Here is a 12,906-nt window from a genome sequence, read left to right as displayed (position 1 = left end):
CCTTCAATGGAAAGTTTTTTGTTATTTTTTAAAACAAAAATAGAAAAATCTCTGAACAACTTTCTTTTGTTACTATGTTTGCCACAAAGATTAGTACAGTTATATGTAAAGCATCAAATCCATGTAATGTACTGTGACAATGCAAATACTCCGTGTCCTTAAATAGAAGGCAATTTTCTCTTTGGCTTCTAAAAACCTATGTAATGTTACTATGCCTAAAATTGTATTTGTATAAATGAGATTAAACCTTCAATTCATTTGTTGCTCTTGAGGCAGAGAAGCAAGGACATAGAAATAAACAGAGTACATAATTAACAATTAAAATTAAATTCCTATATCTGATTATTCACATGCTGATAGTTGTTTTGGAGTTTTAACTCAGGGTTTGACAGCCTTTCAAAACCAATGATTGTGTTGTAGAATCGGGTGCTCTAGCCCTGCACCCATAAGGAGACGACATTTTGCAACTCCAACCACACCCATGGTAACTAATAATGAAATTTTAAATTATAAGAGAGAATGAAGCTTTTAGAATATATTTGAAATTCAGGGTGATGGATGGGCCTGTCTTCCTGTTGAAAGACATCCCACAAAAGGCCTAATTGGGAAAGTGCACAGCTTTAATTTATTTTAATTCAACATGATTGCATACTTCCTTTTAATCAGAACCACCAAAGAGAAACCTGAGTCAGAAATGGAGATGTAAATTGGTCAAGGGATTTCCATACAAAGAGAGTTGTACAATGGAATCTGGATCCTGCTAATTTAGAGGCAGCCAACATTTGCTAGTTTGTTTGCTAGAAAAAATTAGTTTCAGGGGGTTATCAGAGAGTTTAGTTTTGAAAGTCTAGTTAGAGCTGCCAAATCAGTTGCAGTCATCATGGATGAAGGGACTGGTAATGTAGTTCTTTCTCCTTTACGAGCCAAAAATAGTTCTGCAGTTGAGTCTGAACTGATTGTAGATATTATTGTATGAGTTTCTTAGAGTTTTGACCAAGTTTGTCAGATAAAGTCTGAAGCAAAGGGAGGCAAATTAGTTGCTTTGGGAACAGTAAGGCATAGTTCACAGATTCCTGATGAATTATTCTATCTGTTGTACCCACACAAAGACAGTCCTCTTTCTTCTCCTGAGAGAGAAGTTCAACTAATTTAAGGGCCCAGCAACGTCAATGAGTCACACTAGGCCTGCCATTCAAGGTGAGTTATTGAAAGTATTAGTAAGAAAATACCTTTCTGTTACTAAGCTGAAGATTTTGTTTAGCACTTGATGTCATGGGAACAGTCTCAGTGTGAAAGTGAAGTTGTTGAAAGCATAAACAGGTGAAAATTGAATTAAGAGCTTTTAAAGAAGTACACATGAAGCAACAATTTGACAAATGACTGAAACATGGGATCTGCAAGGTAGTAAGTATGGCAAGCTGTATTCATTGGATCAGGGCAGTATTTCTTATTGCTCTCCTGCATGATTGCATTGGACTGCAATATATTACTTTGTTTGTAGAATGTAACTGCTGCTTTTTGAAAAGTAACATAGCTTTCTGTTTTTCAAAGTGAGCCAGACACACTATGTTCTAAAAAGTCTATTTACTCTTGCATTTAATAAAAATTCTGGAAATATCCCTCAAAGATAATGAGACCAGTGCAGCACCAAACCAATAGTTGGCTTATGGTCAACTACAAATCCAGCTGAGTTTTTAAATACTTATTTTTTCTGGTTTTGGAAAACAATTGTTCATGTGTACTTTCAGCTTTATCTCTAACTGGCAAACCTCTTTTTTTCCAATTAAATCACAACTTCCATAGCTTTTGAAACCACCTCAGTGGTCAAAGAAAGTATAATTTCCTGTAGTGTTATGTCTCTTATGTTGTGGAGTAAACAGAGATATCCAGCAAAATCCCTTACAAACAGTCATTTTGGTACAAACTTAATAATTATGTGCCAGATTTCAAAATTTCACATTTTCACTATAGAATAATCCTCTATTTTATTTTTTTTATCAATATAATTTTAATGTCTACTGTGAAACCAGCATCCCAGGCTTTATAGTCCTGTCATGTAGATACCATGTGTCAAATATCTGTATCTTTCTCTTGGCAGCTTAAGAATTTGTTGACATCCTTTTCTTTTAAAGCTTCTCCTTAGATGAAACCAGCACTAACAAACTGTACATGACATAGCAGCTTGTATGAGATTCTGCACTACACAATTTGATGGAATAACCATTAAGATTTGTCAGTTGTATAATGAAGGGCAAGAAGAATGAGACAAATCTTTGTATCCCACTGGGATGTCTGTTGAAGACAAAGAATGATGGTTGGCTGAAATGAGTGTTAATTACCTAAACATAGTGTGGGCTGGGGCCAATGTGAAATCTCTATCGTAACTAAGGCTGGGAGCTCACACTTCTGATGTCTGCCTATGCAGCTCTTTAGCTTGAATCCACTCACAGTAACTCCATGATTTGCACCAATACTACACTCGTTTCAAAACTGATTTTCCTTGGGTCAGATTATAAGCTCCAGCTAAGGAGTTCCATGAAAGGCAAAATACTCCCTTAAAAACCAGTTTGGTTTAGTTTCGGATCACAACCATGAAAATAATTTAATCAGAGTTATCTTAAGTAATTACAAAGCCAAGTAAAGATTAATTGTATGTGTTAAAGTGTTTATTTAGTTTTATTTTTTAAATGGTTGGTTTGGTACATGACACAATCAAGTTTGTATTTTGACTAACACTTAGAGGAGTAATTGTTGCATGTGAATATTGAATTTTTATAGAAAGGTGCTATTTTCACATAAATGCTCCTTAGAATAGGGGTCTACTTTCAATCTATGTATTTCCAAATGTATTTAAGTTTATCTCTGATCTTATAAACAGAAGTATTATTAAATTATTATGGTACTTTTTTATAGTACAGAAACATATGCTGCCATTATTTTTAAGGCATGCTGCCATTTCAATATATGTATTATTTCCTATTGTAAATATAGAGAAATACATGAGAATGCCTTAACTGGTATTGTTAACTATCTCATTTTAAATTGCTCATATTGTAAGCATGACCCTTGATTATGTAAGCGCAATAGTAATTAATTTTAGTAAGCAAAACAAGGCATGGCCATATATTTCCATGACTATGTAGCTTAACAGTAAACAATATAAGTAGCAGATTCTGAGTTTTCCTTTAAAACTGATTTCACAATTCACTCATTTATATAAAATAGTGGTATTTTTAGTTACTTTTTCACCTGGACAATTAATTCTTATGTTGGAAATGAGCAGCAACATTTTTTAAAATAGGTTGTGCTTAAAATATGCATATTCAGTGGTCATTTGTGACTTAAAATATTAACTCTAATGTCCTTGTATAATTTGTTTTCATCTATTATTATAGAGCAAATGCTGGGTAACTGGTTGAGGTAGTATAATCACCCTTAATTTAGTTTATTTCCTATGTAATAAATGCAATAACTAATATGGATTACCATGTGTTAGACTTAAGGAGTTTTACTTGTAAAAAACATGGGTGAAGAGGTCATGAAACACCTAAAATCTCTTATCAGGCAGTACCATATGAACTCTTCAGAAAGGGATTTCTAGTTAGGAGATCCCAAAAGAATCTCTGCTTATTTGAATCATTCTTTACCGGATCTTACTGCAGGGCTGAAGATCAATGGCAGGTATTTTTCTCAGCAGGAAGTGTTTGCTTAATGGACACGTTTTGGAAATTTGGTCCCAGCACAGGACAGAAACTTGACTACAGCAGAAGTGGAAACCTGCAAAAGGTCTGCTGCAAGGGCACATCTTGCCTTTCAAAGCTGCATCGACTATTTCGAGAAGCACAAGTTGGGATGTGCCTCTGACAGGTGAAAGGGGACAACAAATGCAGAATGAGAAAACCAGAAACTGATTGGGCTGAAGGTATAGGAATAGAGCTCCTATTGACCTCTTGGGTGTTGAGAACTCAAGTGCTTCACTATCTGAACATCTGTGGGGCCTGAGGCCTCTGGCAAGGGAAGAATTTGTAACAGAAGACATTTACCTTAGGGAAAAATAATTATACTGATGTCATGGCTCAGTATAGTATGAATACTAGACCCTATCTCCAAAGCATTTCCTTTTTGCTGTTGTGCTGGAAAGCTTCATTTTTTTCTCTCATTTATAAAGGGCTCTACAGTCCTTTTTAAAAGGTTTTAAAATATTTAACTGATTTTAACAAATGCACTATTTTAATACTTCACTTAAAAATAACTTTAGATACAGGAATGCTTTACAATTAAATTTATACAGGAAAAATACTGATAGAGCCATACTCTTACTTGAAATTTATGCACAAATCCTCCTGCAGTTAGGGCTGGTTTTTGTTCAGTTAGGTGTAGGGCAGAATTTGGCTGAAAATCATTGATGGCCAAAGTGCATCCATCACAAAGCTGTCTGCTCTTATGTTTGCAGTGACATTTAAGTGCTCATTTTTTTACAGGACAACTGAACTCAAAATAAAGTAATGACATCCCACTCCTTCAGTGCCCAGTGGGTTCAAAAGTCAGACTTATCAAAAGATAGTAAGAAAGTGATTCATAAGACCAGTTCTGCATGGGTTTTGAATGGGGCTTCTCTGCACTTGGGGGAAAAGTCAGAGTACTGAATTGACAGGCATTACCCACTCATATTTATTATGCAGCCTAGTTTTCCAGCAAAAGAACTCTGGAATGCTCATAACTTGAACAAAAATAAATACAAATTGTTTGAGATCTAAAGATAACACTGGAACTTAAAACCTAGTTCTTTTTTTCTTCTTCTCTTGCAGCAAAACCAAAATTCTGACATGGCCTCAATAATTTTTTCTTTTCCTTACCTTCACAGTCCCTTGAAGATACCAGTCACTAAATGCAGGACCTTTCACTTCTAGTCCTAGTCCTCTGTATATATTTTTTTAATTCCTCAACTCCAGATTTTGCTGTTCTGCTGGGCAAGTCTTTAGTTTAATCCAAATGACAATCCTCGTCCCCTGATAATACAATTCTTTCTTCCTGTCCTCCTAAAGAAAGTATATGAAACTTATAAATGCAGATACTAACCCAACACAAACTCACAGCTTGCCTCCTTCACACTTGTCTAGTAAGACATGAATCCTGCTTTGACAAATCTCCCAATTATTAATTAGAAGCAGCTAAAAGCTTTGAGACTGCCAAGAGCCAGCCAATAATTGAGAGGTTTTGGGCAGAGTGACATACGGCTGTGAGTGTGCTTGCAAGGAGGTGGCCATGAGCCCATGTGAGGTCTGCATCTGGACTGAGAAACTTTATGTACTGCACTACTTTAGGAGAATTGGAATAACAGAAGACAGTGGAAATCAGTCCCAGAAGAGGGAGATTCAAATAAAGACCAGATGATTATTGCATTCGGTAAAGCTGGCTCAAGAAGGTGTGAATTACACACTTTCCTGCACCACAGAGGCCTCTTGAGCTGTAAGCAGCATTCATCCTCTGGGAACACAGGTGGTGATTCCACCTCTGTCCCCAGCTGGATTTATTTTCAAGGAAGCTTTACATTCCACCAGCAATTCAGTGAGTGGTTCACCAGCGGAGGCCACTAAGGGAAGGTAAAAAATAAGCATACTCCTTCTCATTTCCCTGGCACGCCTTCACTTTCTGGTCTTTTTTTTATTTATTTATGCGGCAGATCTGCTCTCCTACACTTTTCCTCTTAGCATTCTTCCACTGGACTGTCTGCTCCTGACAGTTTTTCAGCTGCATTGGTTTGAGGTCTATTGTGTTGTAGAATTAGCCTTCTAGGAAAGCGAGAAAGCTTCCTCAAGCGAATAAGAATGCACTAAGTGCAAAGAAATTTACTGACCATGAAAATCCTTCATTAAGAGAGAATAGACTTGATGACCTTTGTATTTTTTCTCCTTCTTTCTGTTGCTTTTAATCTTTACTCACCTTTCCATGCCACTTCTGTGATAAAGGAAATTTTTACAATTCTCTTTCAGTGGGCAGTCCAATAAAATTGGCTCAGAAGACAACAGACTACATTAACATTCACTAATAACATGACAGAATGACAAAAGACTAGTGATCCCTGTTTCATTCACCAAAGCCATGTCTTTACCTCTTCCAATATATATATATTTTTTTTTAACTTCGAACCTATTTTAATGCTATGTAACATAATTTTTCTTTAAACACACAAACAATACAAATTAATCTTATTGGTGATACAGTGTTCTACCAGTTCTCTGATTTGACTGCCCATTTCTCTGATTTGTGACCATCTCAGACAGCTACTCTGGTTTTCTCCTGCTTCCATTCTTTGATATATATATAAAAATATATAAAACTTATCTTTATTTTTCAGTGGCATGTTTCATAATTTTTTTTCTTTTTGGTTAAAATATAGATCTAATGACTGAAGTTGTTAAAAGACTTTTAGAATTATAATTCAATATGTGAGTTGATTTTATATGGCATGACAATTCAGCCAATCACTGCTGCTTTTGCCATTGCTAAAAATAAAAATAAGCTATGGAAAAATTAAAATCTTACTATGCTGCGAAGATCTTCCTGAGCTGCGAAATTAAGACTTTTCATAAATGTCCACAAAAAAAGTCTGAAAGCCTTTATTTTGTGTGTGTGTGCTGAGAGAGGGGAAAAAAAAAAAAAGAGGATGTATGGTGATACATAGCAAATTTGACAGTGCTTATGTAAAATGAACCAACCTACAACAAATTCTATACTCCGATAATTGAAAACAAATTCCTGCTGTTTTACCGTGACCACTTTATATGGAAATTTAGGCATATAATTCAGAACAGAATAACAGTAATTATCATACTCTCTGCATTAAATTAAAACCAGAAATGTTGATCTGTCTAATTGCAGGCATTAAAAAATAACTAGTTTCAAAAAAGAGAGATGCAAATGGAAAGATGCCCTGATGACATTATTCTGTCTCACCCACAATTCTGCCTTTCTCCTCTGGCTCAGTCATGTACTGCTGCCTGTTAAAGCAGATACTTGCTTTTTCTGGTTGCAATGGGAATGTTACACTCACATGAGCTATGTATTTAAGTATTATGGGGCAGGGGAGAGAGCAATAAGCCACACCCAGCTTGCAAAAAACGTACAGATTTCCACTGAGATTGGTCCCTGTTTCTTCACCGTTGCCTGTTATGTTAATGGATATTAAAAGCTCAGAAAGTGCTAAAAGTGAACTGCTAGCAGTCTGCATCTTGCAAAACAAACAAAAAAAAGCACACCTTAAACAGGCTATCTTTTGCCAGAGGGTAATAAAGAACTAGAGTCGCTTAATTCGGTCCACATGGTTGGGTTTTTTTTCCTCCAAGTAATAATTTTTTAAAATTATTTTTACCAGTTGGTAAATGATAATCAGTCACGTTTGCAACATAACCTAGATTACACTGTGGGCCTTATGAGCCTGGCTCTGTCACTGTTTGAAGAAAAGAGTGAGTTCAGTGGCTTATCAAAACGATACTAATCTTCACTGTAAAATACAAATGTACTCTTCTTCACTGAAGGTTATTTTTTTAGCTGCTTTCTAGCTTTAGTCATGAATGCTCTGAAGGTACTTAGCAAAGATTTCAAAGTGTTTGCTGCAAGATATTTAAATCATCTTTTCTTCTTATTTTAAGAAGCTGGAAAATCATATAATCTGAATGGGTTTTGGTAGGGGAGTAGGAGACAATTTGAAGGATCAAAGTTCAGGTGACATAAAAATGCAGGACAGAGACAGGAAGCAAATGAAGGGTTAACTGTAACTGATGCTTATATTCCACCTACCATCTTGTCTGGGATTCTCTCCTGAAGGCAGAGCTACCACATAGAGTTTAAGGCTTGCCTCCATGCACCGAAAGATGGGAACATGTCACCATTTTTCAGACACCAAAGAATGTGTGTGCAAATTCTAGAGAAAGCAAATGCTGTTCTGTTCTCTAATATCTGAAGAACTTTTGGACTCTGAAATATGGATACATGTATTGGCATATTTCAGCCTATATTTAGCATCACCATTCAGCATAGTTTTGATAATGATGTGTCGTATCTTCAAAGCAAATGCTGGTTGCATATGTTGCTCATTTTCTTGGTAGATGTTAATGCTGTAATAGGCAAAATCAGAATTTGTATTTTTAGAAGCTCTGCAAGTGTTCTTCAACATTTTACCAGTAGACATATGACAGAGCTACTGGATGAAGCGTAGACAATTATGTCTATTTATGCCAATTTAAAAATTGTTTATACCTATGTTCTTTGTCCATTCAATTGTTCCAAGCAGTAAACAGTCTTCTCTCATTCGCACAAATGCAAACAGCAAATCAATTTAGAGGTCCAGCATCTGCTACTGAGTTTTAAGCTTCCACATGTAAGCATGAGCACTGGAAGTGAATTTCTTATCCAAAATCAAACTGTTTGAAATACAAGGACTGCACTTGTTGGAGTCCTGATGCAAAGGCAGCTGGAAAAAACAGAAAATGCTATTATTGCATTTTTTTTCAACAAAAACTGCATGTGTGTCAAGTTTTATACCTGTGTCAGAAATATTTAAGCACCAACACCCTCACTTTTCTGAAAAAGCACTGAATGGGACCTGGGAATTAAAAATGTTTGAATTCTGTGATGCTACCCAACTGTTCTCCCTGGGAGTTTGCCAGTCCCTTCAGCCTCATGGTGCCCCAAGCTGTGCAGCCCAAGGGCAGAAAGGCTGGCGTGCAACTTACCTGCACTGCTGCAAGTTAAGCATCAGCTTGGATTTCAAATACTGACTCAATAATTTGAGTTCTTTCAGTAAGTCTTAAAAATATATATGCATTCTGCCAGCTACTTGAAAAAAAAGGAGTAAATAATTCCAGAGAAATCCAGAATTTTCCACAGACATTTTGCAAACACCAGAAGAAGCTAAAATAACCAGGATTCTTTGTGCTCGATCTCATTTTTACCTCTCATCTGAAATAGTGAAAAAATATTAATAATTTGAAGGGACACATGAATATTTTTACGGAATGTGCCAAGTGGAAAAACCAGGGTGGTGGAGGATATACGGTTTGCTCTTCATGACTAGAATCTGTATATAGGAGGAGAATGATGGCAATCCACAGCCGTGTTGACAATTCAGACATACAGGAAATACCCTTGTAGGAAACTAATACCATCTGGGTTTGGCCCAAGATGTGTGAATGAGAAATATGTTTCTTGTTCAGAATGCAAAGATAGTTTTGGACATTGCAAAGAAGGAATGTGTTAAGCATGCACAGTTATAAAAATGAAATAGGGTGAGGCATTGCATGCATATGGAATAATTAGAGGAACATGTTTGTGTGCGTCAATAGCTGATGCAGACTTAGAACTTTAGAATTCATTTGTCCTAAGACGACAAGTAAATTACTATGAAAAAAATCATCAGTGTAAGTGGTCAGGAGCATTCTGAACAAAGACAGTATTTGAAAATGCAGATTTGTCTAAACCACTGCATTCCCTGATAGAAAGTGAGGTTTTCTTATGACATGTGTTGTATTTTGGGGAAAAAAAGTAAAATAGTTTTGAAATTGTTGAAACCTGCAGTTCTAATATTGGTAAAATTGGGAATTTGGATTATTTCAGTGAGTTGTTTTCAGTTTAGAAATTAGTTTTAGTTAAAAGAATGTCAACACTGAAATGGAATATTTCATTTGGCCTTTCCTGAGAACCTTTCAGTCCACACTTGGTAAGAGTATGTTTTCAAAATCTCAGAATATTCTCACTCCTCTCTATCCTGTTCTAGCATTAACTGTCTGAGATTTTAGTGTCTGTTCTTGGCATAGGAAGGGTCTCTGGTTTCTAACGAAGCCATTGCCAGCATTCTGAGGTTCCTGAGACTCGCTGCCTGCGGGATGGATTTTTGCCTCTCCCTTGACACCCTCATCTACTTGTGAAAGCCCCAGCACTGCTGATTTTTCTGTTATTTGTAAGGCTAATGAATGCCTTGCATGGACAGGAAAAAGTTCCAGGGTCTCTTTTTGCTGTACATTTGACTTCTTCACCAGACTAGTCTTTAGTACTGTCGTCCTTTCTCTAAGTTCAGGCTGTAAATGCTCTTTGTAAAGAAAACTATTGAGAAGATAAAAGGTTGGCTAGTCTACCATGTCTGTCAGGATCCTGGATTAACCCTGGTCCAGGTTCAAAGACACTCATCATACAAATTACCTGTTCCTTAACTAAGCAATGCTCATATGATGACAGTAAATTGTCTGGTTATTGTATATTGGTCTTTATTTGTTTTTCAGCAGATTTTTTACATAACTGAACAGGGTTATTCTCATCACAGCTAAACACTGCTGAAGACATTAATTTAACATGTATTAATTGTTTTAATGCTTACCCAGGAGGCACAATGCAAAAAAAGATGGAGAATTAAAGAGGCTATTTGGATTCTTCTATTTTCCCTTATTTTTCAGTGCATGTTGAACATGCATAGCACCTGAGGTCTTTGGACAGGTATATAAAAGTCTATTGAATTAAATGTTATTAATATACTAATCATAGAATGGTTTGGGTCAGAAGGGACCTTAAAGACCATCAAGTTCCACCCTCCCACCATGGGCAGTGACACCTTCAACTAAAGCAGGTTGCTCAAAGTCCCATCCAACCTGCCCTTGAACACTTCTAGAGATGAGGCATCCACAGCCTCCCTGGGCAACCTGTGCCAGTGTCTCACCATCCTCGTACTAAAGAATTTCTTCCTAAAGTCTAACTTAAATCTACCCTCTTCCATTTTAAAGCCATTCCCCCTCATCCTGTTGCTATAAACTCTTGTCAAAGGTCTCTCCACAGCTTTCCTGTAGCCCCTTCAGGTACTGGAATGTCTCACTGAAGCCTTCTCTTCTCTAGGCTGAACAGCCCCAACTCTCTCAGCCTGTCTTCATAGCAGAGGTCTCCAGCCCTCTGATCATTTTCATGGCCCTCCTCTGGACTCATTCCAACTGCTCCATGTCCTCTTTGTGTTGGGGGCTCCAGAATTGGACACGATACTCCAGTGGGGTCTCACAACAGTGGTGTAGAGGGGCAGAATCACCTCCCTTGACCTCCTGGCCATGCTTCTTCTGATGCAGCCCAGGACACGGGTGGCTTTCTGGGCTGCAAGCGCACATTGCTGGCTCATGTTGAGCTTCTCATCAACCAACAACACCCCCAAGTCCTTCTCCTGAGGGCTGTTATCAACCAATTTTCCTCCTAATCTGTATTTGTTTATGAGGTTGGCATGGGCCCACCTCTCAACTGCCAAGGTCCCTCTGGATGGCATCCCTTCCCTCCAGTGTGTCAACCACACCACACAGTTGCTGAGGATGCACTCCATTCCACTGCCCATGTCACCACCAAAGATGTTAAACAGCAGATGTTAAAGGCACACCATCACATATCTTTGGTTGATGGATTCCATGCAGGTTGACATGGGCTATCTGAAGAAGCAGGCAGGCTAGAAGTATGGGCAGCATTACAGCATTAGAGTGTCAATTGCAACTACAAGTTTGAGTAGATCATTGGGGTTGAGTTCTGTGCTTGCTAGCTAATAGACTATGGATGTATGACTTAATGGTACATCCATTCCTTGTTCTTTGAAGATTAATTAGTTGTACCTCTTTCAGCTTCATTATAGAATCATGTTATTTTAGTTCATCCTTCACTAGGCTGTACACAAAGCATTGCTTTCATTTGCATCTACTGTGGAATGTGCACATCTGCCTTTCAGGTGAGAATTTGTGACTCTGCAAGACGTGAATTTTCCAAGCTGTTCATGCTTATGTTCATGCTTATTACACAAATACTCACTATATACAAACATAAACATACATGTGCATCCATTTAGGAGAACACAGATTTCCTTGTCCCTGTAGTGTAAATTATCATCAAATGTAATTCTTTTCTGTCGTCCCAAAAGCAGAACATGAGTGGATATAAACAGTGCATGCAGGCTTGATTTGCATATCTTAAGGCTTAAATAAATGATGTTTGAGCTACTTAAAGGAACTGATTTTACAGTATAGACTAAGTTAATGTTGTTATGCCTACAATGTTCCATTCCAATGTTGGGGGGAAAAGGTTTTGAAAAACGTGCATTTCGTGTATTTGCCTGTGTCTTTTAAAGAACTCATTAAATTATGGTTGTACTACGTATTTTAAATATTGACATTTCTGAGTGGGATTTAATTTTTATTCTGCCAAGCGTTGTAAATTCCTGTTTTGGATCCTGAGGATTTTGGTGGAGGTGGAAAACCACTAATAATTTCTTCTTGTTCACGCAGCTTGTATTGACTTGCATATTTTAACTTGAAGCAGACCTTTCCTGTTGCTGCTGATAACACTGTTCTGAGGTATAAACCAGACTTCTTTGGAGCAGGAAAGAGTAAAATTTCCTCTAAGTAATGACAGTGATTACCTTAATATAAATTTTTCTTTCATAAGGCCCTAATTCAGCAAGTATTTAGGCACATGCCCAAACTCCACTGATTTTTTTTTTTCTAGTGCTAAAAGGGGATACCAGGAGGCAGCTGATTGTCCCCACTTCAGAGTTTACATGACTTTTGGTGTCAGTAAGTGAGATCTGATATAATAGTGATGAGGGAATTTATGAATCAAAAATGCTTCTGATGCAGAAAAAATTACTGGGAAAAAATGGAGAGTTTTCCCATAATGAATCTGACCCTGAGATTTCATAAAGATTTTTTTATGGTCTGTAGCTAATGTGGTGGTTATGCAGCTAAAGGCATTATCTTCACATCATTAGAATGAAACATAATACTGGTACTCTTGACTTTATTAGCCAGGCCTCATTGGTATCTGACGTTATATATTTCCTATTATAAATCTAAAAAAGAACTTACATTGACCTGCATTAGACCAAACGTTAAACAATTT

General features: G+C 37.0%; 2 protein-coding genes across 3 annotated transcripts in view; one reads left to right on the top strand and one right to left on the bottom strand.

The window, feature by feature from the left end:
* The window catches only part of ANAPC10 (anaphase promoting complex subunit 10), a 178,608-nt gene that overhangs the window by 113,038 nt on the left and 52,664 nt on the right, over positions 1-12,906 (top strand). The window contains exon 7 of one of the 2 annotated variants that reach the window (XR_007889337.1): positions 10,882-10,897. The exons of the other annotated variant lie outside the window; for it this stretch is intronic. The gene's annotated coding sequence lies outside the window, so the exon portion shown is untranslated. Of the gene's footprint in view, positions 1-10,881; positions 10,898-12,906 lie in introns of those variants that run through there. 2 annotated transcript variants of the gene reach the window in all.
* Positions 1-12,906, bottom strand: part of HHIP (hedgehog interacting protein) — an 82,155-nt gene that overhangs the window by 27,125 nt on the left and 42,124 nt on the right. The gene's annotated exons all lie outside the window — the stretch shown is intronic.

This window comes from Apus apus, chromosome 4 (genome assembly GCF_020740795.1).
Source record: "Apus apus isolate bApuApu2 chromosome 4, bApuApu2.pri.cur, whole genome shotgun sequence".
Taxonomy (NCBI): domain Eukaryota; kingdom Metazoa; phylum Chordata; class Aves; order Apodiformes; family Apodidae; genus Apus; species Apus apus.
The sequence above is the reverse complement of the archived record's forward strand: the minus strand, read 5'-3'. Positions and strand labels throughout refer to the sequence as shown.